Raw genomic sequence first — 6,825 nt, forward strand, 5'->3', positions numbered from 1 at the left:
TTCCAGACTGAAGCGCCTAGAACCGCACGGCCACACCGGCCGGCAGTAAATATTCACCGAATACGGCATATCCCTCTAACGTGCCATTGACATGTAAACACCATTCGAAGGTTTCGCAATACTACACTAATAGGAACAGTTAAGGTAAGTATCGTCGAATCAGGCGAATGTGAATGATGTATTCCTTCGAAGAACAAGTCGATATGCTTCTCATTTACGGAGAATGCCAGCGAAATTCTGTGAGAGCGAGAGACTTATACACTGAAAGATATCCTCCATGTACTCACCCTAAACGTCGTACATTTAAATATGTGTATGATAAATTGAGAACAACTGGATCCTTAACGCATCGGAAACATATCCGACTTAGGAATGAGGAAACGGAAATTGGAACTCTTGCCACTGTGGTTCGAGATCCTTGTGTTAGTTCGCGTCAAATCGCAAGGGAATCCGGCATGAGCCAGAGTAGTGTTGTTCGTGTTTTGCATCACCATAAATATCATCCTTACCATATCAGTCTCCACCAAGAATTAATTGGTACAGGTTGTATGCATCGCATTGGCGATGGGGCCAACTAAAGATTCAGAGGGACACACTTATTAATCTGATTTTATTTACTGGCGACGTTACATTCTCGAACCATGAAAATGTTAATTTGCACAACATGCATTAGTGAGCAACTGAAAATCCATGTTTGCTGTGGCAAGTTGCACAAAAAAATCCGCGGTCGGTGAATGTGTGGTGTGGCATTCTGGAGGACAGAATTGTAGGCCCCTATTTCATCGAAGGAGGCAACGGCCTTGCCACAGTGGATACACCGGTTCCCGTGAGATCACCGAAGTTAAGCGCTGTTGGGCGTGGCCGGCACTGGGATGGGTGACCATCCAGCCGCCATGCGCTGTTGGCATTATTCGGGGTGCACTCAGCCTCGTGATGCCAATTGAGGAGCTACTCGACCGAACAGTAGAGGCTCCAGTCAAAGAAAACCATCATAACGACCGGGAGAGCGGTGTGCTGACCACACGCCCCTCCTATCCGCATCCTCAGCTAAGGATGATACGGCGGTCGGATGGTCCCGATGAAGACGGAGTACTTTATTTCATCGAAGGAAATCTTAATCGTAGGAAGTACACCACATTCCTGCAAGAAACATTAGGTCTATTATTGGAAGAAATACCTTTAGGAACGAGGAAAAGAATGTGGTACCAACACGATGGGTGTCCGGCACATTTTGCGCTGATGGCTAGAAATGAGCTGGAAGGACAATTCATAATCGTTGAATTTGACGTGGAGGAGATGGGGTCGTGGCCGGCTCGTTCTCCTCTGGATTTTTTCTTCTGAAGGTTCGTAAAAGATGTTGTTTATAATAACGTTCCAAGTACACATGAAGATATGCGAGAGTTAATTGTCAGAGTACGTGCTTCGATAAGTGTCGATTTGATAAGAAACACCACTCAATCCATGATGAGAAGATTGCAGCACTGCATAGATACAAATGGTCATCACTTCGAACACATTCTGTAAATGGACGTTCATGCCACCTTTCTGACCTTCGTTGACATTCAAAGACCTTATTGTTACACGTTATTGGATTCGTCTCGATGTCAGAAAATAAGTATCAAACTATAGCATCCCATTTAAAAAAACAAAGTGGACCTTCATATCTCTGAAACGACCCCACCTAGCAACTAAAAGTCAACGTCATATTATGGCACCCGTTGTCCCATGCAACTTTTGTTCCAAAAACTTTTCAGCTCCTATCATATTTTCGCAGTTATTCTTGGTGGCAGTAGTTAGTGACTCACCCCGCATATCATTAAATACACTGAAGCACCAAAGAAACTGGTATAGGCATCCGTATTCAACTACAGAGATATGTAAAGAGGCATAAGATGGCGCCGCCTATGTAAGACGACAAGTGCCTGACGCAGTTGTGCGATCGGTTACTGCTGCTACAGTGGCAGCTTATCAAAGTTTAAGTGAGTTTCAGGGTGGTGTTATAGTCGGCGCACGAGCGATTGGACACAGCGTCTCCCAGATAGCGATGAAGTGGCGATTTTCCCGTATGACCATTTCACGAGTGTGCCGTGAATATCAGGAACTGGGTAAAATATCAAATCTCCGACATCACTGCGGCAGGGAAAAAATCCTGCAAGAACGGGATCGACGACGACAGAAGAGAATCATTCAACGTGACATGTGCAGCTCTCCGCAAACTGCTTCAGATTTTAATGCTGGGCCATCAAAAAATGTCAGCGTGCGAACCATTCAACGAAACATCATCGATATGGGCTTTCGGAGCCGAAGGACCCCTGATACTTCTAGATACGACTTTGACAGGTGAAATGTACGTGAGCATCGTGTCTGATCAACCGCATCCATTCATGTTCATTTTACATTCCGGCGGACTTGGGCAATTCCAGGAGGACAATGCGACACCCGACACGTCCAAAATTGCTACAGAGTGGCTCCAGGAATACTCTTCTGAGTTTACAGCAGCAGTAACCGATCCAACAACTGCGCCAAACACTTATTGCCTTGTACAGGTGTTGCCGACCGCAGCGCCGTCTTCTGCCTGTTTACATAGCTCTGTATTTGAATACGCATTCATATATCAGTTTCTTTGGCGCTTCATTGTATATATACTGCCGAACGTTTGTTGGAGTATCGTGTTAAAATTTGAAGTAAATCGGTCAAGAACTTTTTGAAATGTTTGCTAAACTCGTTTCCCATATATACAGTGTATTTATACAGGGTGTGCAGAAATTACCGTTACCTTCTTCTGAGACGTGTCGAGGGTAGTGAGCTCATAATATTTTGAACGGGAAACCGTGTCCGGAAAAGTATCATTTCCGTTCTACGACTGTTTCAGTACAGATGTGTAACGCGTCCACTTCTGCTGAGGCAAAGAGAAAGGTCTCAGAGTTGCTTGTCGTGATGTGGAATAGAGTAGACAGCATTGCGTGGACTGTTTCTTGTGGATCGTATGTATAGTTTAATTAATGAGACTCCAGTAGAGGCAGAGAAAGATTCACTGGCATCAGTTCTGGTCGCTGCACTAGAAACTGAAGAGACACCATTTGATATGGAGAGTGTGCACCGGAACATGCTTCGGTAGGTACAATGTCTGAAACAGAATTGATGGTCGTCACATCAAGCCGCCGTTGTAATACGTAGGTACTGTTCTGTATGTACAGTGAGTTCTTTTTTATTTTGGTATAATGTAAAGACATAATTTTTAAATGATAATACAAAGAAATGTGCTTATGTGAGAAATGGATGTTTCATTATCGAACGGGTTACCGAATAATTGTAGTGCGCCTAATTCAATTCCTGAAGCAGAATTGGATGAGTTAAACATCTGAACTGAACCCGCGGTAGAACGCAAACAGTAGGTTTCTGGACAAGGGTTCCTATTCAAAATATTATGCACTCACTCCCCTCTGCAAGTCCTAGAAGTTTCAGCGAGAATTTCCGAACACACTGTGTTTATACACCACATATGTTAAGAAATAGGTAGCCCATCTCCGTCCGAACGTTTATTAGAGTATCGTGTACAATTCTGACATAAATCGGTCAAGAAATTTTCGAGATATTTGGTAACAACGTCAAATCATGACTTGTCTTCATACAGTAGTACGGATTTACATCAACTTACCAATAGTTAGCCAGCTCTTCAAAGTTTTCGGCAGTAACAGAATGTTTCCAAGACATCGGCAAACACGTTTTTCCACCATTCTAGAAAACTTCATTGTTACCAGCTCAGATGCAATGCGAGAACCAGGCTTTTGTCAAAGGGGGCGGGGGGTCCGATTTGTTAAAGAGGAACTCGGAAAGGTCCATGTTTTTTATTCATTCTGAAAGCACATTTATTTTTTAATTTTAAGTGCATAATTTGTTTCCGGGTGACCATCATACAAATAGCATTTTGTCTACAAAATTTAACAAAATAGAGCTTTTCTTAAAAAAATGTAATATTTACTCAGCAATTATTATTATATATACAGGGTGAAGAAAAATTCGCGCACTCCGACTTGGCAGCGCGATTCCTCACATACTGCAAATACAAAAATGCCTCACAAAATTTCATACTGCGCTTATATCGGGCAGTAAATGGACGTTAAGGGCTGGCAATCCGGCAACACTCTAATCACATTTTTGGTAACTACCTCTGTCAGCTGACAAAAACTGCACTTGGTGCAGTTTTTGGTTAGCATGCAAGAGGCCGATGGTTCGATTATGGGTTGAGGCTTATTTGTTTGTATTTGCTGAAAGTAGTTTGCGTGGTACGATATCTGTCGTCTTAATCGTCATTCAGCGATAACAGTGTCTTCTACAAAATAAGTGCAGTTACGTACTGCGAACCCAGAAATGGAAGTACAATCGTTTTCATTGGTCAGCTTTTAAAGAAGGCTTTTGCACGTCGTGGATGCGAATTTTTTCGCGCCATTGCGTCTGCTAGATTCCAAACCATTTTTCTGCGCGTGCTCCCCGAATGGACCCACTGAAATTATTTGGAAAGGACGTTGTTAGCCCTGCTGGTGACGTAGGCCCTAAAGAAATATAATGCGCCTGACCTGGCAAGAATAATATAGTTCGTATTAATCGATGGGACCGTTTGGGGAGGGTACACACAAAATAAGTTTGAAATCTAGCAAATGCAGTAGTGTGAAACAATTCACACCAACGACGTGCAAAAGGTTTCTTCAAAAGCTGGCCAATGGAAACGATTGTTTTTCCATTTTTGTGTGCGTGGCACGTAATTGCAAATGTTTTGTAGAAGACCCACTATAATCGCTATGCAACTATTAAGACGTCAAATACAGCACCACGCAGACTACTCTTAGCAAATAAAAACAAATAAGCCTCGATCCACAATCGAACCCTCGACCTCCTGCATCCTGATGCATGCCCCTGCATATCCGCATCCAGTGGGCTGAGGATAACACGGCGGCCGGTCGGTACTGTTGGGCCTTCATGGCTTTTTCGGGCGGAGGTTTGTTTTTTTTTTTTTTTTAGTTTGTGTGGAGTGTAGCCACGCATGGTAGTGAAACATGGCCAATAAATAGTTCAGACAAGAAGAGAAAAGAAGATTTTGAAATGTGGTGCTACAGAAGAGTACCGAAGATTAGTTGGGTAGATCACGTAACTAATGCGGGGGTACTGAATAGAATAGGGGAGAAGAGGAATTCGTGTCACATCCTGACTAGAAGAAGGGATCGGTTGGCAGGACATGTTCTGACACATCAAGGGATCACCAATTTAGTACTGGAGGGAAGCGCAGAGAGAAAAAATCGTAGAGGGCGACGAAGAAATGAATACAGTAAGCAGATTCAGAAGTATGTAGGTTGCATTATTTAATCGGAGACGAAGAGGCTGGCATAGGATAGAGTAGCATGGACAGCTGCATCAAACCAGTCTCTGGACTAAACACGGCAACAACAATAATATGGTTATACAGTGTTTGATGATAATAAATTGCTCTATATTGTGCGACGTACGTTGTCGTTTCTATGAGGTTTATTACAAATACATTAGCGTTGTAACGGCTGGACTCAATGTTCCAAGGATATTACAGATAAGAAATTTCACAGTAGAGCATCTTTGTCGTAGTTAAACTTGAAGACATGATACACCGCTATTCCACAAGTGAGCCATTTTTATGCACTGATACATAGTACAAAATGACGATCGCTAGCAGCCTTTCGATGCAAACATCCTTTAACTACGCGTATTGTGGAAATCCTACAGAAACCAACGTTAAAATTAAACACCATCTGCCCGTGAAAAAAACTATTCCTTAAATCAAATTATATACTGTTACAAAAGTAACGAAAATATAATTCTTATATCGTTGTTTCTGCAACTTAAAAACATTACAGATTGGAGAGAGTCATAGAATATTTGAAAAAGCTTCCATAATTGTAGTATTACAAGAGCGTAACTAGATTCTGGACGAAAACGAGGGGGGAGGAGGATGTTGGGCGCGGCAGGCTCGGACGAATTAAAGCAAGCCCCCGAAAAAATCTTTCAGAACCGAACGAACCATACCCCTTCCGCTCTCCACAAATCGTTCGCATCGTTCCGCGTCGGAAATGGTTTTCATAACTGAGTGACCAAATTGAGCGATATTTTTCCATTAGTGCTACTAATGACATAATTTTGAGCAAACAACTTAATGAAATGAACCATTGCCATTTGGGCGATATATTTGATGACCAACGCGATTTTTGGGGGACACAGGCAAATCCTAGTGTATTTTTATGCATTGATGTTAATTTAATGTTATTTGTAATGATGTTCATGCATCACCTGCCTTGTGAAATACTGAAACGTTGCAACCCCAAAGTTGTACAAGTCTTCAAATAATGACTCCATTGCTAAACTTTAAATTGATATAGATGGGTAATTAGACTATTTAGTAGATAGTTGGAAGAAAGGTGGGTTTATAAGGTAAGGAATGAGGAGGTTCTTCGCAGTATTGGCGGCCAAAGGAACATATGGATAACACTGGTAAGAAGAATCGACAGGTTGATACAACTTCCATGAAGATGTTGTGACAAGGGAGAACTTCATGGTGAGTATCATCAAACCAGTCAGAAGAGTGATGACTCAAAGAAAGATAGAAAGAAACCTAGTGTATCACTTTGGCCCTAAAGGCTTGTGACATCCAATGTAAAACATACGGGCTAGAAGCCATCTATTTCGAGAGATCACCATGTTGGACACTTGTGATGAGGCGCTGGCCAACGACAATCTGGTCAACAAGAGTGCTAGCTAGTGTCAGGCCAAAAAGTAAGGTTTACTGCTGAAAGATCTGCTACA

General features: G+C 42.4%; 1 pseudogene; it reads left to right on the plus strand.

The window, feature by feature from the left end:
- Positions 1-790: 790 nt before the first annotated feature.
- LOC124799888 lies at positions 791-907 on the plus strand (annotated as a pseudogene).
- The last annotated feature ends 5,918 nt before the right edge of the window (positions 908-6,825 follow it).

Source organism: Schistocerca piceifrons, chromosome 5 (assembly GCF_021461385.2).
Source record: "Schistocerca piceifrons isolate TAMUIC-IGC-003096 chromosome 5, iqSchPice1.1, whole genome shotgun sequence".
NCBI lineage: Eukaryota > Metazoa > Arthropoda > Insecta > Orthoptera > Acrididae > Schistocerca > Schistocerca piceifrons.